We start from the raw sequence: 23,350 nt of genomic DNA, 5'->3' as shown, positions 1-23,350 counted from the left end.
AAGGTGTCCTGTCATATCTGGCACCAAGACATTAGCAGCAGATCCTTTAAGTCTTGTAAATTGCAAGGTGGGGCCTCCATGGATTGGACTTGTTGGTCCAGCACATCCCATAGATGCTCAATCAGATTAAGATTTGGGGAATCTGGAGGCCAAGTCAACACATTGAACTCTTTGCCATGTTCCTCAAACCATTGCATCAATGTGCATGCACGTGCATCAACGAGCCTTGGACCATGTCGCCGGTTGACCAGTTGTACTTCCTTAGACCACTTTTGGTAGGTACTAACCACTGCATACCGGGAACACCCCCCAAGACCTGCCGTTTTGGAGATGCTCTGACCCAGTCGTCTAGCCATCAAAAATTGGCCCTTGTCAAATTTTGCTCAGATCCTTACGCTTGCCCATTTTTCCTGCTTCCAACAAATTAAATTCAAGAACTGACTGTTCACTTGCTGCCTAATATATCCCACCCCTTGACAGGTGCCATTGTAACGATGCAGATCTCTTTGAATGCATTAGTTTATCTCTTGTTTTCTCATTAGTGTATTAATGTAATGAGAATTTAATGAGAATCCCCATTGAGAATAATGAAAATGACAAACAAGTTAAAAAGTAAAATCTTAAGTAAAGGTAACATTATTTGGATACATTTAATAATGATAAACTGAGGAGGACAAACATCTTTAATAGTCCTGAAAACAATGGTCTATTTTCTTCTTCTTTCGAGTTTGTGATGAAATATGACATGTTTTTGAGAGATTGGCCCTATAAATACTGAGAAATACTGTATCTTTATCCTCACAAAATGAAAACAAAAGAACTCTAGCTAGTGTGGCCTACAGTGGACAAGATTCTGATTCTCAAAAGGGAAAAGGAAAGGACTGGGCTCTGCTTAGTCACATGATTTTCATATTACAGTATCAGTACTCAGGATCAGATGGCTTATATTGTTGATGGCTTATATGTTAATAAAAGCTTATTAAAAGGAGAAGGTCAGCAGCACATTGTGAAGAATTGTAGGTGTAGGAGGGGTCTAAACACTCCCACTAAGATATAATATCAAACAATATTCTTTAACTGGTTACTGGAACAACAACAACTTCTGAATGAAAAGTACATCATGTCCTCTTTGTGGAAAATATAAACGCTGCTGCAATACACGAAACAGCAAGTTTATCACTACACTTCAGGTTATCTGGCAAGAGTGATACAGGAGATATTGGCTAAGATGGGAACCATCTTTTTTCAATGTCATTTGAAAAAAAACTAATCTAAATTTTGTCATGCTGGGTAGCTCCACCCACAGGGAAATCTCATTAGTACAAAATTCTGCTCCACATAACTGTGCAATACATCGGTTGGCTATGTTCTGATAAGCAGTGTTGCATAGAGCAGTATTTTCGTTTTCATTATGGAAACCTGAACTTGTCACATCGTGTCCTGTTAAGATGTCATCTTTACTCACTTGAGGAGAAACCATTGTACCTGCACTGTGTTTTATGGCCAGTGATGCTGATGGCCTCTAGGGACACACTGTAGTTTGTGATACGTCCCATCAGGCAGTGGGTGTCCATGGCGTGGCATTTAGCGTGACCTCTGGGTGATGTCAAGCAGGTGACATAGGACCGCGCCCCGTAGCAGACGACCAAGTCACATTAGTCATGGCTTGGGTCACCTGTTCCACAGTCAGAGTATCAGGACAACAGGGCCTTAAAGAGACAAAAGGAATAAACATTATTATACATTGCCTATTTTCAACTATAAACATGAATTTAAAGAAACAGTCCACCCAAAAATGAAAATTCTGTCACGGCCTGAATTGTGGTTGCTCTTTTCCATACAATTACAATGAAAGTGGACTGGAGCTTTCAAGCTTCAAAAAGGTTGAAAAAGTATGAAAAAAGTATCATAAAAGTAGTCCATATTACTTGTACGCTATATTAAAAGGCTTCTGAAGTCATATGATAGCTTTGTGAGAGGAAAAGACCCAAATTTAGGTAATTATACATCTTTCTTAGCTCTCCTTAGCAATGTCATTTGCGAATAGCTCTTTTGAGTCACAACCGGTCTGAAAGGATTCAATAGCAGCTGTTAACTGTTCACTAGAGGGGAAGATAAGCTATTATATATGGTATCAGAAAACATTGTATTTAGAGCGAAAGTTATATGGACTACTTTTATGTTACTTCTGTGTTTCTTTTGCTTAATTTTTTTAATTGGTTGATTAGATAATTGCATTAATGAGAAATTGAACAGGTGTTCCTAATAATCCTTTAGGTGAGTGTATATATATATATACAAATATTTCCTTTTGTGTTCCAACAGAAGAGTTTGGCTAATGTGCAAACTCTTTTTTTAACCTACGATGATTGTGTTGCTTAAAGCTGCACTACGTATGATGTTTTTGGTGAAAATGTTACAAATTGCCATTATTGATTGCATACATAAACATCCAGTGTTCAAAACAATGTTCTTAACTTACCCTGATTCACTACGGTAAGCCTGTAAAAATTACTTTTGGCATAAAATCACTGGCTTATGACGTACATCCTTACGTCGTTATGACATGTCCGTTAGCATAGGAAAGAAAATTCGGCTGTATCGTTCCCATGTTAAAAGTGGATGACGGTAATCCACTGTTTTGGTTTGCGAGTCACTAATAAAAAGAAGAAATAAACTACAGTTAAGTCAGTCACTCTCACACAGTTCAGGACAGCATCGCAACAATCTGGATGGATGTTTACCTGCTATAATGCTTGGATATGTTGTCTGGTAGGGTTGCTGAAGCTTATTTTGCTTGTCATGCTTGTATGTATGAAATAATACTCATGTGTTAACAGACTGCGATGTACAGTGCATCCATTTACATTTACATTTACATTTATGCATTTGGCAGACGCTTTTATCCAAAGCGACTTACAGTGCACTTATTACAGGGACAATCCCCCCAGAGCAACCTGGAGTTAAGGGCCTTGCTCAAGGGCCCAACAGTGGCATCTTGGTGGTGCTGGGGCTTGAACCCCCAACCTTCTGGTCAGTAACCCTGAGCCTCAACCACTGAGCCACCACTGCATCCGGAAAGTATTCACAGCGCTTCACTTTTTCCACATTATGTTATGTTACAGCCTTATTCCAAAATGGATTCAATTCATTATTTTCCTCAATTCTACAAACAATACCCCATAATGACAATGTGAAAGAAGTTTGTTTGAAATCTTTGCAAATTTAAAAAATATTATTTATTTATTTTTAAATCACATGCACATAAGTATTCACAGCCTTTGCTCAATACTTTGTTGAAGCACCTTTGGCACCAATTACAGCCTCAATTCTTTTTGAGTACAAGCTTGGCACACCTATTTTTGGGCAGTTTCTCCCATTCTTCTTTGCAGGACCTCTCAAGCTCCATCAGGTTGGATGGGGAGCGTCGGTGCACAGCCATTTTCAGATCTCTCCAGAGATGTTTAATCAGGTTCAAGTCTGGGCTCTGGCTGGGCCACTCATGGACATTCACAGAGTTGTCCCGTAGCCACTCCTTTGTTATCTTTGCTGTGTGCTTGGGGTCGTTGTCCTGTTGGAAGAGGAACCTTCACCCCAGTCTGAGGTCCAGAGCACTCTGGAGCAGGTTTTCATCAAAGATGTCTCTGTACATTGCTGCATTCCTCTTTCCCTCGATCCTGACTAGTCTCCCAGTTCCTGCCGCTGAAAAACATCCCCACAGCATGATGCTGCGACCACAATGCTTCACTGAAGGGATGGTATTGGCCAGGTGATGAGCGGTGCCTGGTTTCCTCAAGACATGACACTTGCCATTCAGGCCAAAGAGTTCAATATTTGTTTCATCAGACCAGAGAATTTTGTTTCTCATGGTCTGAGAGTCCTTCAGGTGCCTTTTGGCAAACTCCAGGCGGGCTGTCATGTGCCTTTTACAGAGGAGTGGCTTCCGTCTGGCCACTCTACCATACAGGCCTGATTGGTGGAGTGCTACAGAGATGGTTGTTCTTCTGGAAGGTTCTCCTCTCTCCACAGAGAAATGCTGGAGCGCTGTCAGAGTGACCATCGGGTTCTTGAATACGTGAATACTTTCTAGATGCATTGTATCTAAATTGTTGGGGGAAGTTACTGTGACATGTTTATTCATATTTATGACTTCTGAAATTGACTTGTAATTGTTATGTTGCATATTTAAGCATATTATTTTCATGTTAAATAAAGTATATTTTATCCCCATTATTACTTAATCCTTGTTTTATGTTTTTAGTTTACTGTGTTAATATGAGCACTACATAGACATACTACTTACTGTAGTATTACTGTTCACTTGCATTATGAACTCAGGCTGTACAATATAATATAACAATAATAGTCTTCCATTGAACTTTTTTCAGCCATATCATGAGTATCACCTCTTAAATTGATAAGTGTAGTTCAATACAAATATTAATAGTAGATAAAACACTTGAAAATAATATTAAAATGTACTTCGGGTGAGTCCCCCTTTTACTCTATGTAAAAGTGCTTTGAGTGTAGCGTCAGAAAAGTGCTATACGTACATGTAAAATTAATTCAATAAAAAAATGTGAATACGAGTGTTGTTTATCTTCATTAAAGCAAGCAATATTTCAGATTTAAACATTTAATCGTATAACATTATATCAACATGAATATAACACATTATGACTCTGGCTCTGAATACCTCCAGTCATGATCACACACAGGTAAAGCTCAAATCATGAGATTCATCTGCCAGAAGAGCAGTCAAGTGTTCTTCTGCAAATTGCTTGCTATTTTAAGTTTCAACCACATATCTCACTAGAGAGTACAAAGTCACGTAGTGCAGCTTTAATCAAAGAATTATTGCAAAGAGACAAAGGTTGCATTCAAAGTCAATGGGAATGTCACTTCTGGACAGAACAATATAATATCATCAGCAGGGTGAATGATAAGAATGTAAACCATTACTGCCCCTAGTGGCGTGTTTCGAACATTACAGCTCCATCCTGCTCAGCCTTTCCCATCAAACACTTAGGAACAAAGAGACTATTATCTAATTAGTTAATTTGAGCTCTATCAAGGTTTATCTTTGGGTAGAAAACAATTAGATATACAATTATTACATGTAAAAATGTCTGATAGAAACAGACAAAGGACACAGATACCTGCAGTATGCCTGCAGGGTGAAACGTAATTGAAAATCTGTCCCTTTTATGTGACAGTACATCAAGCCATTCCTTGGGGAGAGTTGACATCCTAGTTCACATGGTCTATTTTTTCATTCAGTTTTGGGTCTAAGTCCAGTAAAAGATGCAGTTACATCAATAGTCGATAGAGCCTGAGGTACCCACATGCATAATAGCTGGATTTAACAATACTGTATTATTGCAACAGGTTTTAAATCCCAATTCATTGTCACTTAAACAGCAAGTAGGGCTCAGTTTTCTTGCTATTCTATAGTGTTTGATCTTCTTTAATATAAAAGCTTAATATAAAATGTCCAAAGTTTTTTGTGGAAAGTTATAAGGCATGCTTCATTTTTGTTATGTAAGCCTTATAGTGTTAAGTCATGGATTGAGGATGACATGAGGACTTTACATAATCCATATTAAGTCAGGAAAGTGATGGCTGTAAATAGTGGTTTTGAGATTGCCTGAAACTTTAGATTGTAATGTATGCCAATTTTCTACATTTGCTCTAACATGAGCCATTATACATTTACATTTGCTCATAACATGAGCCGGATACAGAATAGACATATCTGTTATAACACCTCAAACTCTTTCTTTTTAATTTAATTTTCCCTGCTGAGACCAAATACATATTAAACCAGCCTGGTTTGCTGGTCTTAGTTGGCCACCAAGTTGGTTTCCACTGGTAAAGTGGATGTAGAGGGGTTTAAGGAATTTATCAGTTTTTCAGGCTGGGAGACCATGTGTTTGACCAACTAAACCATCTGAAAAACAGCTTAGTCAGGATGGGAGACCAGATAAACCATCTCTTTTTTCAGCAGGGTTTTAGCCCTTTTTGTTAATAAAATATAATATAGCCTATGTGCAGTGCTGGGTAAGTTATTTAACTTAACTTCGTTCCAAACACGTTTGACTTTCGTTCTGTGGAACACAAAAGAAGATGACAGCCTCTGTCACCATTCACTTTCATTGTAGCCTATAGAAAAAAGATGCAATGAAAGTGAATGGTGACTGAGACTGTATTACATCTCCTTTTGTTTTTTACAGAAGAAAGAAAGTCATACGTGTATGGAACAACATGAGTGTATGTAAATTATGTATGTAAATGATGACAGAATTTTCTTTTTTGTGTGAACTGTCCCTTTAAATATCAGAAAAGCACCCTGGATTCGTTTTGCCAACTTGTGCTTTGAAGGTGATGGCACCTGTCGTCTCTGTTTCAGCGTTACTGAGCACGCTCACCGCGTCGTCCATGGCCTCGACCCGCATCCTGTACACGGTGTTCGGTGACAGAGAGTTCAAGGAACCCATCACCGTGCTGCCGCTGAACTGCGCAGACGGCTCGGGCAAGTTTTGCAGCGTCGCGGTGATTTTGTACGAGCTCGCTCCTACATGTCCACTCCAGCGCACCGTTATACTTTTAGAGGTGACGGTAAACACTGATTAAGTGATGCCTGCCAAGAGAAGGTGAGCAATTAGCTTATAGACCCCACTGTTATTATTTATTAGTATTCAGAGATGTATTACGCATAATACGATAAATAGCTATGTCACATTTCGTACCGTTTTGTGCTGCGCATATCTGTAAAATTAAGTATAGAAAGACAAATAATTTTTTTAAAGAAAGATAAAGGAAGTCAAAAAGTATCCATTCGTTCTTTCTTATTTCAGGCTCCCCTATTACACTGTCATATGGTATTGTGCCATTAGTGGCAATGGAAGCTTATTTGAGCATCACTCAGCACATATTTTATATCCAGAGCTATTTCTCTTTCTATCTGGAATGACACTGTACAAAGTAGGTTACAAATGCAACACATGGCAGTCATATAACTAATAAGAACTATTGTTCTATGCTATAACTCTAGAATTTTGTTCTATGCTATATAATAGTTTTTTTCTGGAATGCCAATGCACTTTTGAATTATCATCCAAAATTATACAGCTATTTTCTAACGTATTGTTAACTGCATGCACAATGAGAGTAGAATATTTGTTCTTACCTCTGCAACAGTGATAAACAATAAGAACATTTCGGATAGATGTCAATATTTCGACCCCATGCCTTGAATTTGATGATGTTCCGCTGCCTTGAGGGCAGACTCTATCCTGTGGATTTGACTTTGTATAACTGCAGGGTTGTGACCTTATTGCCATCCAACAGATATTTTATTGTTCTGTGAGTACTGAGAGTTCACGTATGCCCCCTCCCTCTGATTGAAAGTGGACCTATCAGTGCTGCATAGGTACACATCAATACACTTGAGGACAGACACAAAGACTGGGCTGTTCAATATTGTTCTACTTATTGTTGTCAATTATACGAAGAATCAAGCATTCTCTCTACTCACAGGATTTTAAATAGCCTATTAAGTAACTTTGCCTATATTGGCCTCATTCAAGTTGATACTTCTGAATAGAATTGTATTCTTTGTTTCATTTTACTAAGACCTTTTATGAACATGTAAGTTGTGGCACAAATCTGAAAAGAGGCATTTATATCATATTACATACTTGTATGACAACTCAAAAGAATTACTGAGAGGTTTTGTTTACTTGGCTCAGGTGATTTTCAGTTGTGTTCATTGAATTTGCTACACTCTTTTTTATGTTTCTCCAATTTTCGTTTGGATAAATAAAAATAGTAACATATGAGAAAATTGTTAACATAAAGTAAGACTATAGAGCTATAGAGTATAACTCTAGAGCATAATTTGGTGTTGGAATAATTTAAATAATAATTCACCATAAAAAAAGTCAAGCTCCTGAATTTGCAGACGACACTACTGTCATCGGCCTCATCCAAGATGACGATGAGTCTGTATACAGAAGGGAGGTTGAACGGCTGGCTCACTGGTGCAGTCAAAACAACCTGGAGCTGAACACGCTCAAAACGATGGTGATGTAAGCTTTGTGGACTTTAGGAGGAACACCCCCAACACTGACCCGCTCACCATTCTAAACAGCACTGTGGCAGCAGTGGAGTCATTTAAGTTCCTGGGCTCTACCATCTCACTGGACCTGAAGTGGGAGACCCACATTGACTCCATTGCGAAAAAGGCCCAGCAGAGGTTGTACTTCCTTCACCAGCTGAGGATGTTCAACCTGCCACAGGCGCTGTTAATACAGTTCTACTCAGCAGTCATTGAGTCTGTCCTCTGCACTTCAGTAACTGTCTGATTTGGTGCAGCTACAAAATCAGACATCAGAAGGCTACAATGGACAGTTCGGACTGCTGAGCGGATTATTGGTTGCCCCCTGCCCTCCATGAACTGTACACTTCCAGAGTTTTGGAAAATGGCTGGAAAAATCTCTGGACCCACTCATCCAGCCCATTACCTTTTTGAACTGTTGACTTCTGGCTGACGCTTCAGAGCACTGTGCACCAGAACCATCAGGCACAGGAACAGTTTTTTCCCTCAGGCTATCCATCTCATGAACAGTTAAAACTGCCCCATTGAGCAATGTGACAGGGCGGAGGGCGGGTCCGGGTCATGATTTTGCACATCTGGCCCCTTATCAGGCTAATCAAGCCTCCGAGAGGGATAAAGGCTGACTGTGGACGGTGGTGAGACAGAGAGAGAACGTTTACGGGCAGCTGCATGTGTGTGTTTGTGCGTGTGTCTTTTTAGTTAATTAAATTTTGTTTATATTGTTAAGCCGGTTCTCGCCTCCTCCTTTCCATTAATACCTTTACAAGCAATAATTATGTACAATACACATTTATCCAACATACCATACCTCTTCTGCCATACATACAGTGGAGTGGTGGTGGCGTAGTGTGCTAAAGCACATAACTGTTAATCAGAAGGGCGCTGGTTCAATCCCCACAGCCACCACCATTGTGTCCTTGAGCAAGGCATTCAACTCCAGGTTGCTCCGGGGGGATTGTCCCTTTAATAAGTGCACTGTAAGTCGCTTTGGATAAAAGCGTCTGCCAAATGCATAAATGTAAATGTACATTCCCTTACATCTGTATATAACAGATTTGTATTTGTATATTGTACATACACAGACACAACACACACACATATATATATTGTCTTAATGTATATATTTCTATATATACTTATATTTTCTATTAATTTTGTATTTGTATTCTATTATTTGTATTATTATCTCTGTCTTGTTGCTGTATTGTTTGTTAACTGGCAGATTCTGTCACCAAGACAAATTCCTTGTATGTGAAAGCTGATTCGGATTCTGAAAATTCTCTCATCATTCACTCACCCTCATGCATCACAGATGTGTAGGACTTTCCTTCTTCTGCAGAACACAAAATAGTGTTTTAAAGACTATCTCAGCTCTGTAGGTCCATACAATGCAAGTGAATGGTGGCCAGAAATGTTAAGCCCCAAAAAGCACATAAAGGCAGCATAAAAATAATTTATATGAATCCAATGGCTAAATCCATGTCTTTAGAAGTTATATAACAGGTGTGGGTGTAAAACAGATTAATATTTAAGTCCTTTTTTACTATAAATTCCACTTTCACATTCTTCTTTTGTTTTGGGTAATTTGCATTATTTGTATATATTGCCAACTTTTGGACAGGGAGGGGAATTTATAGAAAAAAAAAACTTAAATATTGATTGACACATCATATCGCTTCTGAGTTCGGAGTTTTATGGACTACTTTTATGCTGCCTTTATTTGCTTTTTGGAGCTTTAAAATTGTGGCACCCATTTACTTGCATTGAGATGTTCTTCTAAAAATCTCAGTTTGTGTCCAGCAGAAGAAAGAAATTCATACACATCTGGGATGGCATGAGGGTGAATAAATGATGAGATGATTTACATTTTTGGGTGAACAATCCCTTTAACTTGAGTCTTGAGTCAAACTGTGGGCCTCATAATTGACTCTGCATAATAAGCTGGTAAACGAGAAGTCATTTTTAACATAGAAAACATTTCATACATCAGCTGTTAATGAAAGTATCCATTTACTTTTCGTAAATGTTATTGCAATCTAGGAGAAACAGTTAAGATATTAAATATATTTTTTTGTAATTTTTTGTTCCTATGGGAACTCATATTGTAGTACATTCAGAAAAATGCTGTGTAATTTACAAATTCCATCTGTAGCCAAATGATCAGAGGAAAATTCAGAACCCGTAACAGTCAGTGTAAGATAGATATTCAACTGTATATCTAACAGGGCTTAATTTCCTCGCTGGGAGACATGCAGGAATTTTACCGCTCTTATGTTCTCATAGCAGTTAGACCAAAGTGTCAATTAAAGTTGCATAGCACAACAAATAACTGCTGGATTAGGTTGCTTCAGATCAGGGCTGTTATGCTATACAGCCATCAACATACCTTATTTGTCATAAATAATGTCAAAACTGACTTTGCAGTTTTGCTAAGGCCAGTGACATTTAAATGGAACAGTCTGAAAATCCCTTAGGTCATTAAAGAAAACAACAGAAATGTATATGTTTTGTTATCTTATATCCACTGGTTGTAATGCACTGTCTATTAAATTACAGCTAAATGTAACCTAAAGCTAAATGTAACAGCTGAGAAGATCATAGGGGTCTCTCTCTTCCCTCCATCAAAGACATTTACATAAAACGCTGCATCCGCAAAGCAACCAGCATTGTGGCTGACCTCACACACCCCTCATACAAACTCTTCACCCTCCTGCCATCTGGCAAGAGGTACCAAAGCATTCGGGCCCTCAAGGCCAGACTGTGTAACAGCTTCTTCCCCCAAGCCATCAGACTCCTCAATACTCAGAGACTGGACTGACACACACACACCTGTACACCATCCAACTTTTGCACATGTCCAGAGTTGCACTTTAATTCATTGTCACTTTATACCTGGCTGCTACCTCAATAACTGCTATGTCCATAGAACACTATTTCATAGTATGTTATGTTTACATTTGGCATTTTAGAAAGTATTTAGGAGGTATTGCCCCAAGTGAAGGAGTTCAAGTACCTCAGGGTCTTGTTCACGAGTGAGGGGACAATGGAGCGGGAGGTTGGCCGGAGAATCGGGGCAGCGGGGGCGGTATTGCACTTGCTCCATCGCACCGTTGTCACGAAAAGAGAGCTGAGCCAGAAGGCAAAGCTCTCGATCTACCGGTCAATTTTTGTTCCTACCCTCACCTATGGTCATGAAGGCTGGGTCATGACTGAAAGAACTATGTCGTGAGTACAAGCGGCCAAAATGGGCTTCCTCAGAAGGGTGGCGGGCTTCTCCCTTAGAGATAGGGTGAGGAGCTCAGTCATCCGTGAAGAGCTTGGAGTTGAGCCGCTGCTCCTTTGCGTCGAAAGGAGTCAGTTGAGGAGGTTTGGGCATCTGGTAAGGATTCCCCCTGGCCGCCTCCCTAGGGAGGTGTTTCAGGCACGTCCAGCTGGGAGGAGGCCTCGGGGAAGACCCAGGATTAGGTGGAGAGATTGCATCTCCACACTGGCCTGGGAACGCCTCGGGGTCCCCCAGTCAGAGCTGGTTAATGTGGCTCGGGATAGGGAAGTTTGGGGCCCCCTGCTGGAGCAGCTGCCCCCGCGACCCGACTTCGGATAAGCGGTTGAAGATGGATGGATGGATTTTAGAAAGTGTCATCTTTTGACTAATTGGCTCTACTCAATTACAAATGTGTACTGGTCGGCGCTGCACTGTCTCTTACTGTGCCTATTGTACTGTCCCATACTTTTTGCACACGTTTGCATGTGCACAAATTTTATTTAGTCTGTGTAGTCTCATGTGGTTCTGTGTTTGTCCTACGTTGATTTATGTAGGACCATGGTCCTGGACGAACTTTGTCTCGTTTCACTGTGTACTGTACTAACTGTATATGGTTGAACGACAATAAAAACAACTTGATTTGATTTGAACCTGGACTATAGTCTTTACATGTCTGTATTGGCACATACATTATTTATATGTGCCTATAAAAGACAATAGGTGTCCTGTATGGAACGTCTTCATTTCTGCAAAAATATGGGTCTGTTGGAATCCAAGACCTATTACAAATATAATAGATTGAAATGTCACTCGATTCAGTCCGAAAATCATTTGGAGCACTTTCTCGTTCAGTAAAACAGTATCAGGATACTTTAAAACACATAGAACAAACAGAGCACTGGATGAAGTGGATATTTACCTGCAATCAATTGAAACAAAAGGCTGCAGAGGTAACTTTGAGAAACTTCAGCAATAGTGTGAGATTAAACGTAGTCAACCCTGAAACCAACATACAGTACAAAGCCATTGCTAGAGAAAACAAGTACTTGTGCAATTAGACATTTGATTCAAATCCTTATAGTTACTGAGGTATACAGAATGTAGCAAGAAGGCACACACCTCATTGAAAAAACTGGGCTGGCACAGGCTGGTACTCATATATGCCAGATCTGATTATGAGATGCTTTGAACATTGTGTGCTCAGTCTAGATACTCTGAATGCACTCAAAAAATGGATTTTTGCACCTTGTTGAACTTAGTTACTAAAAATTAGCTTAAAATTGATATCATTGTGTGCTATCAATTTACAGTAAATCTGTAAAAGGGAAGGTCACTCAATTTGAGTTGCAACAACTTAAATAATGTTCATTGGCCAAACAAGATGTACATGATTGTAGGTTCCAAGAATGTACAACGGCATGAGTAACTGTTGTAAATTAATGCCTTAAAAAATGGCTTTTTATTGCAGTATTTACACTGGTGGTGTTGTGTTTGTTGTCCCTTTGGGTTTTGTGTCATGTGAGTGCATCTATTTTTTTTTTAAATATGGTTGTTGAGTGTCACAGTCATTGTTTGTATGCTGGATGTTAAGGACCCTGCATGCCTGGTTGGAAAGCTTGACTTGAAACTCATTTGCAAGATGTCACCCTCTACAAGCTTACAACTTTTTACATATACAACAACATATGCATATTGTATCATTTAAGTTGCCTCAACATAATTAAAATTATGACTATGACACATTTTTATCTAGTAGATGTGACTAAATTAATTTATATTCGAACAAGACTCAACTTCAGTCGAATTAATGTGTTTTTGTTGAAATAATTTAATTGGAAAAATTGTACATTTTCATTGAGCATTTCTATTTTTTGAGTGTGCTATAGGAGAACCAAATGAAACAATGAGCAAAATAGAAGAAAATGTCATGGTGTGTTTTAGTTCAAAGGTTATATATGTACTGGATATATGGTTAGGAGGTCACTATCACAAAAAAAATCTAATAAAAAAAATAATCAGTAAAACAAACGTAAAGCGTACTGAATTACATAGCAACTTACTGGTAAATACATTAAATATATAAAATAAATAAATGAATTCCAGAGAGCCATGTAAAAAAAAAATGTAAAAAATATTGTGTCTCCTACACACATTACAATGGAAAACGAAGGCATAACAGAAGTTTAAAAAAATGCATTACATCAAAATTGGCCAAGGTCAAGTAAGAAGTAAAGGATATAGTATATCTATTTCATATTTGTGGACAGGGGCTGTGTTTACTCACAAGCCCACAGACTAAATCACATGAATCTGGGTCATTGACAGTTTACATTTGCCTCAGCTTTGTCTGATTTTGAATAGAGTGTTGAGCAGAGTGGGAGCATATTCATGAAAGATGTGAAAAAAAGGACACCTAATATGTTCATATTTCCCTTTCATTTTAAGCGTCTCTAAAGTTACTGTATTTTACACTGAGATTGCTCAAGGAGATGGTTTGTAGTAACTCCCCCAGGTGAGAAGTTGAAATAGGTTACAAGACAGAATCCACCTGTCTTGTTGTCTCCATTCATTGTCTCCAGATGTCATGCATTGGAGTGTTAAATGTTTATACAAATCTTTCTTCCAAAGACTCTTAAGCCTCCAAATATCAGGTTTCCTGAGGTCCAGGAAAGCAGTAAAAAGCCATGAGAACTTTTCCAAGTTGAGATGACTGACCTTGGTTATTGACTTTGCCACACTGTCCTATTTTTAATCAGTATCTTTGTCTCTGATTTTTAGTAAAAAAATATGTCAACCAGGGGTTTTTAAACTGGGTGCAGCAAGGGGGTTCTAGGGGGTTTGCAGAAAATTTCTCATTATTATAGAAAAGTTTGTACTTGTTTTGTTTCTTTCTAGGCAGTTTCTTGTCTTTGAGATTTCTTACTGGAATTTGTATGGCAATATTCTCTGTAAAGATGCTTTGGAGCAATATTGTGAGGGTGCAATACAAATACATTAGAATTTAATTGAAAAATGTTCTCTTCAGTATTAAACTGTACATCAACAGTAGTACAGCTTGAGCACCAGCCCCTTTGCCCCTTGGTGCCCAAAGTGCCCTTTTGTCAAAGAAAAAATTCCTCTCATTTTTTTTTATTTATTAAAGGCCCTTTTGTGAATGCCTATGCCAAATCTAAATATTAGTAAAATGTATGATTAATAATTTAGCCTTAAATAAAATGATCCAGATGATGACCTTTTCCAAAGGTCTCTGCACGGCCCTGATCCTCTGCAGTTCAGCTTTGGCCAGGTTAGCAGAAAGAGCGACTGCCAACCTGTCTGTGGTTTGCTTCATCACAAGAACGGCCTGCAAGGCCTTGTCCAATGTCTTATGTATCGATTCCTCCTAATAATAGAGTGGTGTTGGCGTAGTGGCTAAAGCACAGGGCTGTTAATCAGAAGGTCACAGGTTCTAACCCCTTGGCCACCACCATTGTGTCCTTGAGCAAGGCACTTAACTCCAGGTTGTTCCGGGGGGATTGTCCCTGTAGTAATTGCACTGTAAGTCGCTTTGGATAAAAGCGTCTGCCAAATGCATAAATATAATACATAATATAAGCATAAATCACAAGAGTACTGTATATCAAACTATATTCAAAATATTTATAACATAAGAACTATATTTGCACTTTAACATGATAAATCAAACATGCTACTCCGCATGGAATAAATTACATGATAAGACTTAAAAGTCTAAATACTGTCATCATATTGGGCCTCATTTATAAAACGTGATCACACTGAATTTCTGTGTAAATTGTTCATAAATCCATTCTTCACATTTAATGGGACAATTTACATATGAATGCATGTGTACAGAAATGCATGAAACAGAAGTTTTTATTTATTTAACTTTTTTATTTTTTGTACATATATAACATTATTCTTTCTGTTATATTACTCTGGCATTAATTAATTAACTACTCACACTGCTGTAATGGGGTTTTAAAGTGACTAAATATTTACTAAAGTGACAATATATCTCCCTTCTGACTGCTGTAATCTCCCTCAATTTGTTCCTCTTTTGGAAAGTCGTGAAAACGTTATAGTGATTTTTTTTTTATTTTCCTGTTGGACCAATTGGGAGCGCAAGGATAATAATGGCTGTGGTCTTTCATTCACCGCTATAGAAGTTTTCTATTAACCCTACTAGTGTGATGTCACCTTCCACTAGTCCGTGGTGATGCATGTTGAAACAAGACGTTACTGTGAAGCAGGGGCGGGGCCAGAAGGGTGGCACAAATATTAGCTACAAATACTTTTTAAGATGACATTTGAAATCATTGGATTATTTTCTGCTTTTGATGTCAAAATGTAAACGGGCATACACACAACACATTTGCACATTGGATTGGAATTCAGGCCTTTTAATTAAAAACATTAAGGATTTTAAATATAAAATGTTAAATAGTCAAAATATTATATTTAATACCAAAAATAAATAAATACATTTGATAAGAGGTACTGGTATTGGCCTTGATACTACTTGGTATCAGACCAAAAACTAAATTAGTGGTGTAAAAACATTTGTCAGATAAACTCAATTTAAAAAGTTGATTGAACTATCAAATGTAGAGAAAGTTGAGATTACTCAAAGTAAATTTTATGTAATTTAAGGCAGTTCAATTTAAACATTTTAACGAGTGAGCACATACAGTAGAATGTCAAGTTTGGTGGTGAAGTTAGCACTTACAAAATCTTCAGGCATTCATAAAATAAGGCAACATGGGCGATCCACAAATGTGAATGTTTAGGTTTTCGGCTTCTATGCATTTGGCAAGTAATCTGACAAACTCAGTCTCTAAATGAACCAAAGGGTCACAAATTTGAATACCTCTCATTTATGTAGTGCACCTTTACTTAAGTGTGTCTAACGAATATATATTTACCTATAATTTATGTGCTTGTCCAGATTGTTCTTCCTTTTGTGTGAACACATTGTGTGTCTCAGGTGGCATGATGGTGTCTTCTAAAACTCTGCTGATGACATCAACAGTGGCTTTACAAGAAGCGGTGGATTTAGCCAGTATTCCTGGATGACTATGTTTGGGCCATAGCTGGTGATTGGCTGATGGGCTTAACAGATTGTGACGAGGAGGAGGGCGGGCCGGGCCGTGAGGCCGGAAGACGAAGACAAGCATAAGGTGCCAGTTCGGGGGAGAGAGAGCCAAATGTGGCCTCTGTGTGTTTAAGTTATGTTTCAGTTCTGTTATGTCATTAAAGTTATGTTGACTGTTCTGCAGGTTCCTGCCTCCTCCTTGCCCATCCTGAATCCATTACACTGGTGCCAAAACCAGGGAAGGAGGAGGGATGCGCTGTCACAGAGTCCCTGCTGCTGCCATCCGCCAGGGGAGCAGCAGCAGCCATCTGCTTGGGGATGGAGGGGTCACTGCCGGTCACCGAGAGTTGGAGGATCTGCTGTTGTCCGCCGAGAAAGGGGAGGAGCCGTTCCGTCCGCCAGTTGTCAGAGTACTCGCTGTCGTCCACCAGGGGAGGAGCGAGCTGTCGTCCTTCAGAGGTTGGAGGAGTGGTTGAGGATCAGGCGACGGCGTGTCCATTTCCCCATCCCGAGTCAGGTGATGGAGGAGTGTGACGAGGAGGAGAGTGGGACCGGGCCATGAGGACTCACGCCCAATCAGCCGTAGGTGCCAGTTCGAGGGAGAGAGAGCCACATGCGTCCACTGTGTGTGTGTGTGTGTGTGTGTGTGTGTGTGTGTGTGTGTGTGTGTGTGTGTGTGTGTGTGTGTGTTTAAGTTGAGTTAATTTATGTTATTAAAACTTACGTTGACTGTTCAACTGGTTCCCAGCTCCTCCTTGCCTACCTCACCCCATTACACAGATCCATTAGCTTTAGGTATTTTGACTTTAGGTGCCACTTTAGAAAAGTCAGGTAGGGTAATGGACCTGTCCCTGCCTATATTTCAGCTCACTGAAGGATCTGGTCCTGCTGAAGCAAGTCTTATGCGTCTGTGCATCTGCTGTTGACAGATCTAGAGAGCTAGCACTGCAGTTTCACCTAGGACACTCCTCTTCATCATCTTCATCATCCCCTGGTCTTTAAGTTGCATAATTTATGCTGGTCTTGCGATGATCCTTAGACGATTTTGACTCTTTTGAAACATTTGTAATGCTGCAGTATCTTGATACCTCTTGCATATCACTTTCAAGCTATCCAACAGTTGATTATCCAAGATTTAACAGTTGATTCTGTGTCAACTGCTTCATATCAGTTTCTGTAAGGATATGTGCATTCCTACTAGGACTTATTTAACATACAACAATGACAAACAATGTTTACAGCAAATCTCTCTATGGCAAAAGTAGCTTTGTCAGGCCAAAGAGGATGCTTACAGAAGTGGGGATAAAATCTTGTACTATCAGGCCAAATACAGACTGACAACTGAGATTAGAGTGACTAAAAGAAGCTATTCTGAAAAGCTGGAAAAAAAAAAAAAAAACGTTTTCAGCTAACAAACCTTCATCAATGTGGAGAAGCCTGAAAGTCTTTAACAACTACAAGTCATCATCCCCAACACTGTAGGGAATTGGCTAACAACCTGAATGTGTTTTACTGTAGATTTGAAAAGCCCAGTCACACAACCCACACCCTTTCTAACCTTCACAGCATACAAACAGTGCCTCTTTGCTTGACATCATGGGAAAATCCAAATAAATCTGCAAAGACATCAGAAAACAAATTGTGGACCTCCATAAGTTTGGATCATCCTTGGGAACAATATTCAAATGCCTGAAGGTACCACGTTAATTTGTACAAACAATAGTAAGCAAGTATAAACACCATGGGATGTATTCTGTATCCTAGACATGAATGTAGTTTGGTGCAAATCAATCCCAGAACAACGGCAAAGGACCTTATTAAGATACTAGAGGAAACAGGTAGACAAGTATCTATATCCACAGTAAAATGAATCCTATATCAACATAACCTGACAAGCTTTTCAGCAAGGAAGAAGCCACTACTCCAAAACCACCATAAAAAAGAGAATACAGTTTGCAAGTGCACATGGGGACAAAGATCTAACTTTTTGGAGAAATGTCCTCTGGTCTGATGAAACAAAAATGTAACTGTTTGGCCATAATGACCATAATTATGTTTGGAGGAAAAAGGGTGAGTCTTGCAAGCCAAAGAACACCATCTCAAATGTGAAGCCTGGGGGTGGAAGCATCATGATGTGGGGTGCTTTGCTGCAGGAGGGACAGGTGCACTTCATAAAATAGATGGCATCATGAGGAAGGAAAATTATGTGGATACATTGAAGCAACATCTCAAGACATCAGCCAGGAAGTTGAAGCTCGGTCACAAATGGATCTTCCAAATGGACAATTACCCCAAGCATACCTGAAGTTGTGGCAAAACGGCTTAAGGACAACAAAGTCAAGGTACTGGAGTTGCCATCACAAAGCCCTGACCTCAATCTGGCAGAAACATTGTGGGCAGTACAGAAAAAGCATGTGCGAGCAAGGAGGCCTACAAGCCTTACTCAAGTTACACCAGTTCTGTCTGGAGGAATGGGACAAAATTCCAGCAACTTATTGTGAGAAGCTTGTGGAAGGCTACCCGAAACATTTGACCCAAGTTAAACAATATAAAGGCAATGCTACCAAATACTAACAAATTGTATGTAAACTTCTGACCCACTGGGGATGTGATGAAAGAAATAAAAGCTGAAATATATAATTCTCTCTACTATTATTCTGATATATTACATTCTTAAAATAAAGAAGTGATCCTAACTGACCAAGACAGGGAATGTTTTCTACGATAAATTGTCAGGAATTGTAAAAAAATAAAATAAAAATAAAATCACCTCTGATTATGAACACTTTTACCAGCAATGAAGCTGTAGTTGTCAGTGCTACGAACTGAAAACATAAGCTGTGCTACTTCTACATCTTCACCTCCATGATCACCTCTCAGTCTACAAACACAGCATCAAACATTACAATGCATTACAGTTACACGCAATAGATTATGGACTAGCAGGTTAAGTAGAGATAACAGCAGTATTGTGTGACAACAGTAAAGGTTGGCAAATATAAAAGTTTCTATTTTAATACATACTGTTACCTCACAGTATCATTCCCCCAATGTGAATACACGTTACAATTGTGATATAAAGAATGGCATGCTGACATACCTGATTAGTTTGTGGTTGTTGTCTATATGCACCGTGTACTTGGATGCACACACTCTGTCCCACTGCACATGGTGTCCTTGTGCCAGGAGAGCCCCTCAGACCATCCGATATCCAACATCTTGAATCAAGTTTTTCACCTCTGTCATCAACTCATCATCAGTACAGGTGCTATATAATGCTCTAACTGACATATTGTTGTCAGTCAACCTCCTAAACAATGTTGCTCAAGAGACTCCCAGTAGTTTGGCAACACATTTCAGAGGCAGCCCAAGTACAATAAGGTGGGTAAGAGGGTGTTTTTTTTTTTTTTTTACATTTTAATTCTAGGAAAAAGCTTCTAACATTAAAAAAATGAATCCACCAGAGGAATAAAATAACATAAAAAATTACAAGAAAATTCAAACTATATAAAATGTGAAGTTGCACTTTTTGATGCTTGTTTCCTCAGTTTCTATGGGTCCAGAAGGAGTTCTATACGTGCTCCTCTCCACATAAATTAATGGATAACATAACAGCCCATTGTAAAGGTGCAATGAAGGCTCTTTTTTGTGCCTCAGGCTATGAAGCAAGATCATCTTGAGCACTTTAAATAATAAATGCCATATCTGATGCTGCAACTCTGGGCAGATGCTACATGCATGCGCACAGGGGAAGGGGTAGGTTGAAACAGGTGGTTGCTATGACAGGTGGAACCTGAAGTCTTTAGGAGAGCACAAGGTGAACACACTCCGCTGAACATCGACGGCTCCTCTGTGCAGATCGTCAAGAGCACCTGGTTCACCTGGCGGAGAACCTCACCTGGTCCCTCAACACCAGCTCTATCACCAAGAAAGCCCAGCAGCGTCTCTACTTTCTTCGAAGTCTGAGGAAAGCACATCTCCCACCCACCATTTACACTGCATTCTATAAAGGGACTATTGAGAGCAGCTGCATCACTGCCTGGTTTGGGACTTACACCGTTTCGGACCGCAAAGCCCTGCAGAGGATAGTGAGGACAGCTAAGAAGATCATTGGGGTCTCTCTTCCCTCCATCAAAGACATTTACAAAAAACACTGTATCCGCAAAGCAACCAGCATTGTGGACGACCCCACACACCCCACACACCCCTCACACAAACTCTTTACCCTCCTGCCGTCTGGCAAGAGGTACCGAAGCATTCGGGCCCTCACGGCCAGACTGTGTAACAGCTTCTTCCCCCAAGCCATCAGACTCCTCAATACTCAGAGACTGGTTTGACACACACACACACGTGTCCTGAGTTGCACTTTAATTACTGTCACTTTATAACTGTCTGCTACCCCAATAACTGCTATGTGCATAGAACACTATCTCATAGTATGTTATGTTTAAGTTTTTTTTTTTTTTTTCTTTTAGAAACTGTCATCTTTTTTGCACTACTGTGTACTGGTCGGCGCTGCACTTTGTCTATTGTCCTGTTCATTGTCAGAAATTTGTTGTACTGTCCCGTACTTTTTGCACATGTTTGCACGTGCACTTTATATAGGTATACATAGGTATTTTATATAGGTATTTTATTTCGTTGTGTAGTCTCATGTGGTCCTGTGTTGGTCCTTTGTTGTTTTTATGTAGCACCATGGTCCTGGAGGAACGTTGTCTCGTTTTGCTGTGTACTGTACTAACTGTATATGGTTGAAACGACAATAAAAACCACTTGACTTGACTTGACTTGACTTGAAGTCCTCAAGTCATCTGTCAATCAACATTGCTCCCAACAGTTCATTAATGTGCAAATTTTGAATAAAAAAAGAAAGAAAAAAATAATAATAATTTGAAGAGTTTATGTAACAAGAATTACTGAGATAGAGAATTAAAAACCATATTATTTCAGTGATCCTCACGGCTTTACTTTATACTTGATTCAAAGTCAAATAAAAACAATAAGGTTTTGCAACTCTGACAAATGACAGACTAGACGGAAATCATTCCTTTCCAATGGAGAGAGTCGCACTGAGGCTGCGTGGGGTTCCTACCGTCTTCGGATGTGACATTTTCGGATTCGGTTCGAGCCTCGAAAGGTGCGTACACACTGCCAGCGACATCGCGTGCGACAGCGACTCCATACCATTAATTTTCAATGCGAGCACAGCGACTTCCGGCGACACGAGCTGTCGCGACCGTTGGCAACTAGATGTGGCCGTGTCCAGCGACGCGACAAAGTTGAGACAAGTTCAACTTTATTCAAATGAAGTGTGACTAACGGAAGCGACAGCCAACTCTCAGCTCCTGCAGTAACGGAAAGATGAATGAAAGGCTAATTCTTGCTGTTAGAAATTTTCCAGTGCTCTATGATATGTCTCTTCCCATGTACAAGGACATTTGTAAGAAAAATACCGCGTGGAAATGTGTATCTGAGATCACGGGCTCAGACCCAGACAGACCGGCATTTGCATTTTCGCCGCAGATAAACAGCCACTATGGCAAACAGCACGCCTTGTTTCTCATTCATCTTTGATATAACGCATTTTATGTACTGATTCCATTTATATTTAGTCTTTTCCCTCCAAAATGTTTGTTTTTAGTGGCAAGAAAAGAGATTTTCTGTCAGCAGCAATGGAATGACATCCGTGAATGTCATTTATACGTTACTAGGCAACCAGTAGTGGGAACACCCACTGGCGACTTCACCGCCAGCCACTGGCGACCTGCAGCGACAAAGTCGCTGGCAGTGTGTAGGCACCAGCATTAAAATATTTCAACTCGTGCGACCACCCAACCGGAAGTGATGTTTTCATACAAAACTATCAGCACGAAACGAGAAATATAAATATATATTTTTTCTAAACGCCTGATACTTCTGTATTTTGTACAATGTATAAAGTAGAAGTCAGAAGTGATTGTTTACAATGCAAGTCTCACAAAAATATTTTGGAATTACAGTAAACTTGTGATTAAATGTGTACATGTGTCATTTATTTCTGCACACACAAAACCTACATATTTAAAATCCCATTTATGAATTTTCTATTCATATTTGCTGAATTGGTGTTGTTGTTGCTCTTAATTATAATAATATTAACTATAAAAAACGTAATCATGATACAATTAATAATAAATACTGAGTGAATATTAATCCTGAATTTTCTTGAATATGTTCATCTGCTCAAGAAAATCACACACAGTAATGTCATTCTGAGAAAAACCTTTGGTAGCTTATTTTATGAAAAAAAATCAGTTGAGAGCAAAATGACAATTCATCACGTCTACCAGTAGAGGGAGAAATACGACAGTCGCATGCGAATGTCGGAGACAGTAGGCGGTTTTCAATATGTGTGCTTGGCGTTGAGATGTACGGATGTATGTAAAAAGAAAAGTTGTGTCTCAGTTCCTTCCTGAGCCTAAATCTGAAAAAAAGTATCTATCTCTTCAAAAAAAAAGTTTCTCTCGTCCAAAAAAAATATTTTTTTTTCTCTCCTAAAGGACGTAACCTCTATGTGTGATAGGCGCCAGGTAAAATACACGCTATAAATAACGTATGGTCTAATTTTACATTTTGTGGTTTTAATTATATAGCATATAGCAACAGAGAAAGCATTAAAAGCATAAGATTACATGTTTACTGATAGTGGTACCTAGTAGACAAGGTTGGTACCGTATTCCTTTTTTTTAATAGAGAAACAAAAAATTTTGAAGAGAAAAAATATTTTTGTTTTGAAGAGAGAAAAAAGAATGTTGGAAGAGAGAGAAAAAAAATTTTTTGGAAGAGAAAAAAAAAAGGCTCTTAGGCTCAGGAAGGAACTAAGGCAATTATTTAT

The 23,350-nt window shown here is 39.2% G+C and overlaps 1 protein-coding gene across 2 annotated transcripts in view; it reads right to left on the bottom strand.

Moving 5' to 3' along the window:
• The window catches only part of LOC127649366 (fibronectin type III domain-containing protein 7-like), a 31,032-nt gene that overhangs the window by 4,243 nt on the left and 3,439 nt on the right, over positions 1–23,350 (bottom strand). The window contains exon 2 of one of the 2 annotated variants that reach the window (XR_007971286.1): positions 1,486–1,709. The gene's annotated coding sequence lies outside the window, so the exon portion shown is untranslated. Of the gene's footprint in view, positions 1–1,485; positions 2,348–23,350 lie in introns of those variants that run through there. The other variant, XM_052134424.1, reaches the window with a different exon arrangement.

The sequence above is a fragment of the Xyrauchen texanus genome, chromosome 9 (genome assembly GCF_025860055.1).
Source record: "Xyrauchen texanus isolate HMW12.3.18 chromosome 9, RBS_HiC_50CHRs, whole genome shotgun sequence".
NCBI classification, from domain to species: domain Eukaryota; kingdom Metazoa; phylum Chordata; class Actinopteri; order Cypriniformes; family Catostomidae; genus Xyrauchen; species Xyrauchen texanus.
This window is presented reverse-complemented; position numbering and strand designations above follow the sequence as displayed.